General features: G+C 41.7%; 1 pseudogene; it reads right to left on the bottom strand.

Moving 5' to 3' along the window:
* Positions 1 to 3,705: 3,705 nt before the first annotated feature.
* LOC129484032 (large ribosomal subunit protein eL29-like) lies at positions 3,706 to 10,554 on the bottom strand (annotated as a pseudogene).
* Between the last annotated feature and the right edge of the window lie 693 nt (positions 10,555 to 11,247).

The following is an 11,247-nucleotide window of genomic DNA, read 5'->3' as shown; positions in this document are numbered from 1 at the left end:
TCCTGTCTATCACATTCCATTACTTTGCTCATTTGTTTATTTTTATAATGTTTACCTTGAAACACTGCAATCACTCAGTCCACATCTGCTGAGTGTCCCTGTAGATGTGGCCCATTCCAATCCTCACTCTATATTAAAACAAAACAGAAGGCCTTTTAATATCCAATTTTGCACTGTCTTGAAAGTGATCCATCTGCATTTACACCAAACTGATATCCCTCTTTCTGTGCTTTTTTCCAAAATGAAAATGTCTTTCTGATGACATTTCCTATAACAAGCAGCAATGAAGTTGCTTGTTATAAAAAGTATGAATTAAAAGAAAGTGTTTTCTTTAATCATCAATAATTCTTCCATCCAAAGAAAACCATTTGGCATGTATCTTTCCAAATTTCTTTCTCTGCTTTCGAGTTTTTTTCTTAAACAAAGATTAGACCATATTGTGTATACTGTTCTTTAAACAAAGGTGATCTTCTCTTGTTCATAAACATAGATCTACATTAATCTGACTTGTTCTTCATTGCTTAAGAAGAAAATATAACTGCTTACTTTTAGAAACCATAGTTTATTTAATTTTAGTTGTTCATACACGTTATATTAAGCCTAGAAAGCCTCAACCACAACAAGCAGCAAGGAAATTTTCGTCTGTCCTTTGTGTGTCAAATTTATCAGCACACACTTTAAATCTCTGGGTTTGCATTCTCAAATATCTGCTTTAAGGGGAAAGGTGTATACACAGTGTTTCTGATTTTAAGAATGACTGGATTAACTTGGGTTTTCATTCTCTTGGTAGTCAGAGAGAAGACAGAAACCAAAAGGCAGAGGCCATAATTCATCCTCATGTCTCCAGCATCTATCAAATAAATAGTAGTTCAATAAATTGGAAGTATGTACTTGGAGAATCAATAAAAGCTTCCTGGAAAAAATCAAGTTTCAGGCTGGGTGCAGTGGCTCACGCCTGTAATCCCAGCACTTTGGGAGGCCAAGGTGGGTGGATCACGAGGTCAGGAGATCGAGACCATCCTAGCTAACATGGTGAAACCTCGCCTCTACTAAAAATACAAAAAATTAGCCGGGTGTGGTGGCGGGAGCCTATAGTCCCAGCTACTCAGGAGGCTGAGGCAGGAGAATAGTGTGAACCCGGGAGGCAGAGCTTGCAGTGAGCCCAGATCGCACCACTGTGCTCCAGCCTGGGCAACACAGTGAGACTCCGTCTCAAAAAAAAAAAAAAAATAGAGTTTGAGCTGAGCCTTTGTGCTAAGGTAAATGTGAAAAGAGCCTGGATTTCTAGTAGTAAGAAAATATAAGCTAGACAGGGAACCAGGGGAGAGCACATGATACACAGCTGGGTTAAGGAGGAAACTTGGCCCAGCAGAGCAGAGACTTGACCCTGGGAGTGGTGGGGAAGGTAAAATACCAGAAGGTGGGCTAGAGGGCAAAGGATCTCACAATCCAAACAGAGGAGTTCACACCAGATGAAATGGAGAGCCTTGGAAGGTTTCTAAGCAGGTAACTGATTGATGAGGGCAATGCTGAAAATGGTGAACCTTGCAGGATGGTGCCTGGCAGAGATCCTCTAAGCAGGGAGCCAAATATGAGCCTCTTGGGGAAACCCAGATTTAGGATGATACATCTGGACTTGTGGATGGCAGAGGAAATGTCTGAGATGGGCTTGAAGAGAGATTTCAGTGGAAGAAACACTAGCCTGTGGTGAGTAATTAGCGCATGACTGGATGTAGAAGGAGAAGGTGGAGAAAGGAAGTTCCAGCCCGTGTTAAAGGAGGGACAGGTAGCCACCTCCACGGCTGCCCCCACAACATCTCCCCATCCATTGTGACACTGTGTGAAGTTCCACTGTAAGAATTTGTTTTGATTATCTCCCCTACTGTTAAGCTTTCAAAAAGGAATTTCTGTTGAGAAATGCTACTCAATGATTGAATCCACTCTCAGTGCTAGGAACATGATAGCTTTCTTTCCTTGCTGGGAAGAACAATGGAGGGGGGTGTTGAGCCTAGAGCTATAATGGGGGTCCAAAAGATGCCTTGCCCTCACCTCACTCCTGAGTCCAAAGGACTCAAAGATGATGCCTGAGTGAGAAAAATAAACATTCCCTGGATGGATGTGTCAAATAAAAATTATAGAAGGCCATTGTTTTGGACTAAGATTCCATACCAGACCCCAGCAGACCAGACTAAAAATCAAAGCAGAGCCACCCACGCTAAGGACCCAAGATAGGTTGTTAACTGACCTGAGAAATCAGGAGAAAGAGATAACAGGCAATTTCCCAAACAGGCCAGTTTAAATCTTCAATAGGCATGATAATGAAGTTCCTTTGCTTTAGTCCTTACGCAAAAAATGTGGCCTGAAGTCACCTGATGTTAACCAACCAGTTATTTTTCTATTGTAGTTTCTCACTGTCCCCACCTTAAAAGAAAAGTAGCTTTGGAAAGACTAACAGTCTTTGTTTTTTGCTTCTGCATTATCCAGCCCGTCTTTGTCTGTAAGGCCAAGCCCTTCTGCTTAGCTCATGAGAACACTCATTGTGTTTTATGGGATGAAGTGTTACCCTATTCTAGAATGGCAAATAAAGCCAACTGAGATCTTTAAACTGAATTTGATGTAATTTTGTCTTTTGAAAGGTGAAAATTGTAATTTTAAAAAATAAATAGAGGAAGTTAGAGAAGGAGAAAGCACAAGCCTTCATAGGAGATTGTAGGAAAAACTTAAGAAAGCTCTGTTTTCTGTTTCTGACAATATAAACTGATCCGTATCAGAATAGGGCATCATCATTTCTACCTCCTCACCACTACACAAGCTGGGTGAAATCTATTTTTTTAAACAGTCATATTGAGGTATACATGACATATAATAAACTGCATGTATTTATTTTTAAATTTTTATCATTCTCTTAAGAAACTCAGTCTATAAACTACATACATTTAAGACATGCAATTTGATATGCTTTGACATAGGTATACATCCATGATGAAATCATCACCACAATCAATATCACGTATCACAGATCTATCATCCCCAGTAAAATCTGTTCTTGAGAATCACTAAGAAAATCTCCAGCTGGAAAGAGATCATTGAAGCCTCCTTGCTTTGTAGAGGAGGAAATGAGGCCCCCAGAGGGGAAGCGACTTACACAAAGCCCCAGGGCTGATCTGGGCTAGAGCAGGCACCGGGAGCTCCAGCCTCAGAGCTCCTGGTTCACTGCTTCATCTAATTAACCAAGGTAATTCTACTCGGCTCTAGGAAAAGACCATTTTAGACCAAATGCTTCTTCATCAACCTATCCCCCAGGAAGCTGTAATTCAGAAAGAGAAAGATGATAGCTCTCTTTAGAAAAGTGCTTTAATAGCATATTACTCCCTGTGAAGATGATGTTAGGCACACTTCGACTTTCTTGCCGTTTAACCGCAGAAGGTGAGATAGCCTAACAGTAGGGTGAGTAGGCCACTATATGGGACCATAGGAGAAAGAACCACAGATTGAAGCCTTCAGTAGAGTTACCAGACTCTAAAGCACTTCAAACTCAAAACTCTGAATGCCTTTGCCTGTAGAAACACGGTTATTTGTAGTGCTTTTTGTGCCCCTGCCTCAGATTTATTTGTACAAATAGCACTGGAGGACATCAGCCCCGTGCAGATGGCAGCCCAGGGGTCACACTAGTCCTTCTGTTCTCACATTGGCAGACAGAGGTCTCTACTCTGGAGTCTTTGTGAGAGCCTGGGCACCTTTTGGAGCCTAAGCTGGAACTGAAGCTGGAGCTGCAGCCTAAGCCTGGCTTCGATACTTGGCTTTGGCCTTTGGCTGGCGGAGTCTGAGACCCTTGGCAATGCAGGCACAAGCACAATTCCCAAGCTTGTGTTGCAGAATTTTTGCTCCTCAATTCAGCTAAAACTGGCTTCTTGTCACACAACCAGGAAAGATTAGGCATGCAGACACATTGAAGGGTGAGTAGAGTGGAGTTTACTGGGCAAAAAAGAAAAACTCTCAGCAAAGTGAGAGGGGGTCCTGCTAACAGGACCCCACCTCACAGATTGATTTCAGGCCACCACGCATGAGCTGAAGATGCCAGGTTCTTCCCCCAACACAAGGTGTGAGCTTCCCATGGCACCACCCCATCCTCCCAGTGCACAGGCAGTTCCCCAGTCCATTGCAGGCAGGTGCAGACAAGACCCTGGGCAGGTTCCCTCATCTGCACAAAAGCATCTGATGTAAACACTTGTGGGGCAGGTCGGAGATTCTCCAGGGACCCCTCCCCATATCTGCCTGCTGCATCTATTATTTCCCCCTCTAAAGAAGTCCATCTAACTGCCTTTAGAATAAGGATAAAGATAAGGATAACAGGCCGGGTGCAGTGGCTCACGCCTGTAATCCCAGCACTTTGAGAGGCTGAGGGGGGTGGATCACGAAGTCAGGATATCGAGACCATCTTGGCTAACACAGTGAAACCCCGTCTCTACTAAAAATACACAAAATTAGCCTGGCATGGTGGTGGGCGCCTGTAGTCCCAGCTACTCAAGAGGCTGAGGCAAGAGAATGGCGTGTACCCAGGAAGCGGAGCTTGCAGTGAGCCGAGATCACACCCCTGCATTCCAGCTTGGGTGGCAGAGCAAGACTCCATCTCAAAAAAACAAAACAAAAGAAAACAAACAAACAAAAATAAGGATAAGGATGAAGACCAATCTTAACTGCTTCATGCTGACAGGGGGCGCTGTTTTGGGAAAATGGCAGTCAGCTCTCCCTCAGAGGCCTATCAAAGAGTCCCCAGGAAAAGGGGCCATCGTCCAAGTCCCAAGTTGCGTGATCCTTTGGAGCTTGAGGGCCTGAAGGTGAGAAGAGACAACCTGGGTTATTAGAAAACATGAATCAAAATGAAATAAAGGAGGGTAAGAACAGTACAAAAACCACAAGGCCTTTTACCAGTTTGCACAAGGAGAGGCAGGCCAAAAGCCAGACTGATAATAAAAAGCTTTTACCCTTTTGCCAGCATGTCAGGCTTCTGGGTTCTCTTCCCCCAAGCCCAATCCTAAGCCAATGAGTTTAAGGTTTGGAAAATAACTTTTTCCAGTTTGGAAGATGTATCCAAGGAGAGTATATTGTAGTACAGAGACACAATTACCTATCAGTGAAGAGAGCACAGAGGAGGAAAAAGGAAAAAAGAAGGCTTTCTTTTTTTTTCAAAGGAGCCCCAGGGGTTCAGGATGCATTTGAAAGGGGTACAGACTGAAGATGAACGGCTACTCATCTAGAAAGAGGGGAGTGAGGCATCCCTAGGTTCCCTTCTCTTCCTAGAAAATATCCAGGGTACATGAGGTAGAGAAAGTGAGGTGTTCCTCCTGGCAACTGTGACAGGGTGCCACCCATGGGTGTCAAAGTGGCTTTCACCCATGTTAACAGGGGGGCTTAGGGGGTGGGAATATCCACTCTTACCAACATATGCCCTATTTCATCTGCTGTCAGTAGTCTTTGAGTTTTCTAGACCTCGTTTATGCCATGGATACTAACATAACCTTTATCCATGAAACAGGAAGCTTGGCTTAATCAGCAGGAATCAGTCACACTCTGCTGTGCCTTTTAACTTCCATTATCATCTGTCTCTGGATCCCTCAGACCTGGTTTTACTTCCTAGAGCTTCAATCCAAAGCTTGGAGTTGAGTTTGGGACAAAAATGTGTCTCTGGAATGGGTAGGCAGTGTTGCATGGATTCCTTATCATAAGTTGAACGCTAAGCTAAAACTATGGAATCAAGCCCTCCTCGAACAAGGGAGAGAAAAGGATGTCCTGTGACATGCCCAGATAATTGGTGGCTATAGGTATGCTTGCTGAGATTTAGGTATGTGGGGCTTGGCTTTAGTTAACTCCCTTGGTCTTACTTTCCCAAAAAGGAAACCTCCGGTTCATGGGCATTCTATTTATTCCCATCACCTGGCAGGATTCACAGGATAATTGCTCAGAACTAGAGTATTGATCCAGATTTTTACATCATCCATCCCTTTTGTTCTTTCTGAGCTGCAGCCAGGGATTGCTGGTTAGTTCACAAGAATAAGCAAGGTTAGTATAAAATGTAGGCAAGAACTTAAAAACAACTAATGAGTCTAGAATTTAATGACAAATGTATGATAAATTTTAAAACATAATTTCTCTCTCTTCAGTCCTCATTTTGTTAAAAACATATCAAGATAGGACTGAGTTGTTTGCAAAATAGACTTTAGTCTGATACGTGGCCTGATTATTTGCATAAAATGCAGCAAGAATAATTATTTTTGTATAACCCTTTTAGACTGGCTTTGATGGAACTCTGTTCCACAAGCAATCTCAGAAAGGACTTTCTAAAGCTGAGCCCAGCCATGGGTTTGTACCTTCAAATACCTGTGAGTTGGGTAAACTCCTCCCTTCTTGAGGTCCCAAGAGCATGTGGTTCCTGGGCCTGTTGGAACGTGACATTCTTTACTCACCACAGGTTAGGAACCCTGTACAGTGAATGTGTAGACAAGGTATGAGGCCAGTTTTCCCAAGGGGCTTTTATCAGCTCTGCAAGTTGAGCATGACTCCTTAAAGGGAACCATACTCATCCAATCAAAGTTTTGGTAAAACAATCAGTTTCTCCAATTGCATCCTGTTGCAAAAGAAAATGGATTCTTTTTGCACTGAGGCAAACAACTATATTGCCATAAGTTAAGAATACTCACAACTAGTTTCCAAATCCTAGGCCTGGCACAGTGGCTCATGCCTATAATCCCAGCATTTTGGGAGGCCAAGGTGGGTGGATCACCTAAGGTCAGGAGTTCGAGACCAGCCTAGCCAACATGGTGAAATCCCATCTCTACTAAAAATACAAAAATTAGCTGGGCATGGTGGCAGGTGCCTGTAATCCCAGCTACCTGGGAGGCTGAGGCAAGAGAATCGCTTGAACCCAGGAGATGGATGTCGCAGTGAGCTGAGATCATGCCATTGCACTCCAGCCTGGGCAACAACAGCAAAACTCCATCTCCAAAAGAAAAAAACAAAACTAAATTCTAGAGAAGCCAGGCAGAGAAAGGGAGACAAACGTGCTCCAAATTTTGTTCACAGGAGGATAGCTTACTCAATTATTAAATGCCATAAATAGTTCAAAATAAGTTTCTTTGACTCTGAGAAAACAAGGATCAGCAATTTTTCAAGCAAAAGTCAAAAAGATTATTTTAATTCTCTATTAGTTTAGTCAATTTGGTTAATTCTTTTTTTGGTTGATATTCATGAACATTTCAGCTCTTCATGAGTCCTGTATGTTTTTCCTTTATTCCAATGTCATAATCTCCAAAGTTACCAGAAACCTCCATTTGAGAGCACCTGCCAAAATTCTATAGCTGATTATAATCATCTTTTGAAGAGGATCAAAACAAGACAAAATTGTCTGTGAATAACAAAATGTCCAGGGTAGTTACAGTCAGAAACATGATTGACAAAGAAATTTGGTTATCCCTGTGATTTACAATACATAACAACCTTAATTGCGATTGATAGCATATACTCAGGCATTAGAATTTTTTAAATCCCATATAATTTTGGAACATGTATTAATATTATGTCCTAAAATATAACTTGAAGAATATTAAACATCAATTTGGGAATCCCATGTACCTAAACATGTCAACTAATCCTGTTTGCCTCTCTTCTGAATGCTCCAGGGGCTCTCTGTAGCATCCAAAAGCTAGGTATCAATAAGACAATTTTAAAACCGAAGTTTGATTTTGGGAAGCCTGTTAAATATGTCAGAGGTTTAAAACACTTGATGTTATAAAACAGAATTCCAGATTACTATAAGTTATTTATTTTGCCAAAATGGTGACTCAAAAATTTTTTAAAAATCAAAAACCTTTTATAACACTTTTGAATGTAGTCAGTGTTCACACACAGAATTTATTTTGCAAGAATTAATTTTTTAGAAACCTTCCATAACTTGTTTAAACTTTTAGCTTTATCTTACCTAATTCAAAACAATCCTTTAACCCCAGGCAAAAATTTACATTTTGACAACATCTGCATTTTACCAATAATCTTTAAGCCTGTTTTTATTTCTCAAAGATTAAAGTCACATGAACTAAAAGGTACTACAGCTTTTATCTTCCCTTTAAAAACTATTTGATCCAAGTGTTTATCCTTCTTTAAGTCAATAAATTAGAGTTCTTTTTGTAGACATCACATACATAATACATGTATTACTAAACAGAGAGGTAAAAGAAAATCCAGTAGCCATAAGATTTTTCATTTGCCAGTCTCCTAAATGGATTATTGGCCTCTGGGTGGAGCCCTTTAAGAACAAGGCTAGGAAAATATGCCATTTTTAGGGCCTAATAAACAAATACAGCTGGAAGGCAAAAACAGATTTTGAAAGGGATCCATCCGCCTTTAATTTCTGGGGATCCATGAGGAAAACAGAAGTCTCTCCCCTCTCATGCATGCATTAAGAGTGGCAACGCAAATGGAGGAAAATATTTCAGTTAATAAGAAAAAACCCTTTTCCAGCAAAACAAGATTCAGGAAGAGAAAAACACAGCTGGGCATGGTGGTTCACACCTGTAATCCCAGAACTTTGGGAGGACAAGGCGGGTGGATCACCTGAGGTCAGGAGTTTGAGATCAGCCTGACCAACATGGAGAAACCTCATCTCTACTAAAAATACAAAATTAGCTGGGTGTGGTGGCACATACCTGTAATCCCAGCTACTCAGGAGGCTGAGGCAGGAAAATCGCTTGAACCCAGGAGGTGGAGGTTGCAGTAAGCTGAGATCATGCCATTGCACTCCAGCCTGGGCAACAAGAGTGAAACTCCATCTCAAAAAAAAAAAGAAGAGAAAAACATAAAGGCATTTTAAATACACTCATAACTTGGATATCCACTTTTAATTAAGATGAACACTCTTTAAGAAAGTCCTTTTAAATCCCTTGTTATCCAACTTTAGCCATGCCAAGCAGCCAATATTTCTGCCTTTCAAACTTTATTAAAAGCTCAGAGAAAGGAAAATCCAAGGCAGTTCATGGAGGGGAAGAGAATCAACAAATGGCAAAAAGTCATGCAGATGTCAAACCAGAAAGAACTGATTCCCTAAGCCAGGATTGAACCTAAGCTGCCATTGTAAAATGGCAGATGCTAAAATAAAGCATTGCCTTGTGGTTACAGGTCACACTTCCAAGGATGTAAAACAAGATGGAGACCTGCAGCAAAGTTTGCTAGTGACCATACAGAAAGATATGCAAAGCACACCAGATTGGCTACAGCTTAAGACAAATCTCACAAATCCTTTTTCATAATTAAAACTTTACAGAGAATATTAGCTGTGTTAGTTGGGGTCCTGGCCTAGTAAAATGTCCTCTAAAAAGAATAAAAAAGCTTCACTTAAAAGTTAACTCCTCACCTGGTGGAGAAAAAGAAAACAAAACAAAAAAAGCTTAAATGCAGGGCTGTGTTAACTGCTGACAGGGTGGAGAAAAGAAAAAGATGCCTTGGGAGGAACCTTTTATTCTTATGCAAATGGATTCCTGCAACAGGGAGAGAAACTTAATTGATGTCTGATGGAGCTGGACCCCTTGGCCAGGGAAGGGGAAGACTCCATGGATGCATAGCAGGGAAGGCTGGCCAGCCTGCCATGCAGCACCCTTGGGAGCCCCAGCCCCAGCCAGGAAGGGAGCAGGGAGCTGCTATTCACCCATCCATCCTGCACAAGCCTGCAGCCACTGGGGTCAGGTGGTGCACAGTTGCCTCTACCCTCAGAAGAAGTCTGAGGACAAAAAGGCTTAGAAGTGAAAGGGAAAAAAGATTTTTTGGTTCGCATCTTATCCTTCCTCAAGTCCCTGTTCAGGTGCCAAAATGTTGCAGAATTTTTCCTCCTTAGTTCAGCTAAAACCAGGTTCTTGTCACAAGACTGAGAAAGATTAGGCATGCAGGCACATTGAATGGTGAGTAAAGTGGAATGTATTGAGCTAAAAGAAAAAAAAACTTTCAGCAAAGCAAGAGGGGTCCTGCTAACAGGCCCCCACATCACAAATAGATTCCATGCCACCACATGAGCTGAAGAGGCCAGGCTCCTCCCCGCTGCACAAGGCGCGAAATTCCCATGGCTCTACCCCATTCTCCCAGTGCACAGGTGGGTCCCCAGTCCGTTGCAGGCATAAACAGAAAAGACCCTGGGCAGGTTCCCTCATCTGCACAAAAGCATCTGATGTAAACACTTGTGGGGTGGGTCAGAGGTTCTCTAGGGACCTCCTTATCTGCCTCCTGCATCTATCACTTGGGGGTGGATAATGTAGGCAAGTCGATTGAGCTTGCAGCTGATGCCCTTTGGGATCTTGGGCTTAATCTCCTTGGGCTTTACAAGGGCCTTGATAGCCTTGGCATGTGCATCTTCTTTAGGACCTTCTTGTGCTTCTTGGAAAAGCACATGTTCCTCAGGAACATGGGGTCCACCTCCTTAAAAGATGCATATCTTTGTGATGAGGGTTTCCTCATACCATTCCTGTGCCATTTTCAGGACTGGTTGTGTGTGGTATGGTTGTTGGACTTGGCCATGTCTGCACCATAACCTGTGGCTCCCGAAGTGATTGGCACTGGAAGAGAAAAGCTACTTGTAGTAAAATGAGTTCTACAGCACTATTAATAAACTATTAATGATATGTTTCAAAAGATTATGAATTAAATAGACTTTGGTACTCTCACAGGGAAATACATAAACTCATGGTTGGTGGAAGTAGGATGAACCTAGGAGGCAGAGGTGCAGTGAGCCGAGATCAAAGTTTAATCAACCAAACTTTAAACAAAATTTTTCATCATAGGAAGACAAAAATTGGATCAGTTTCTTGATTCTCTGGAACCATGAACAAGGCTTGATTCTCTGGAACCATGTATATTTAAAACCTTATGGGATTTTTTTTATTTTGACAAATGTACCAGGGCCATGTAAGATGTTAACATTAGGTGATCCTGGGTGATCTAGTGGCTGGGAAAAAAAAATTACAGGTAGCTGGGTGAAGGTATACAGGAACTCTCTGTATTATGTTGGCAACTTTTCTGAAAATCTAAAATTATTCCAAAGATTATTTCAAAATAGAAAGTTTATTTTATAAAATAAAACTTTCTGAAAAACCACATGCCAAAAACAATGAAAAGGCAAATAATGCACAAGGGGAAATATTTACAGCATGTATAATAAAGGGTTAATATCCTTACTATGTAGAAACCATCTACAAAACTCTATAAGAAAAA

This window comes from Symphalangus syndactylus, chromosome 6 (genome assembly GCF_028878055.3).
Source record: "Symphalangus syndactylus isolate Jambi chromosome 6, NHGRI_mSymSyn1-v2.1_pri, whole genome shotgun sequence".
NCBI classification, from domain to species: Eukaryota; Metazoa; Chordata; class Mammalia; order Primates; family Hylobatidae; genus Symphalangus; species Symphalangus syndactylus.
This window is presented reverse-complemented; position numbering and strand designations above follow the sequence as displayed.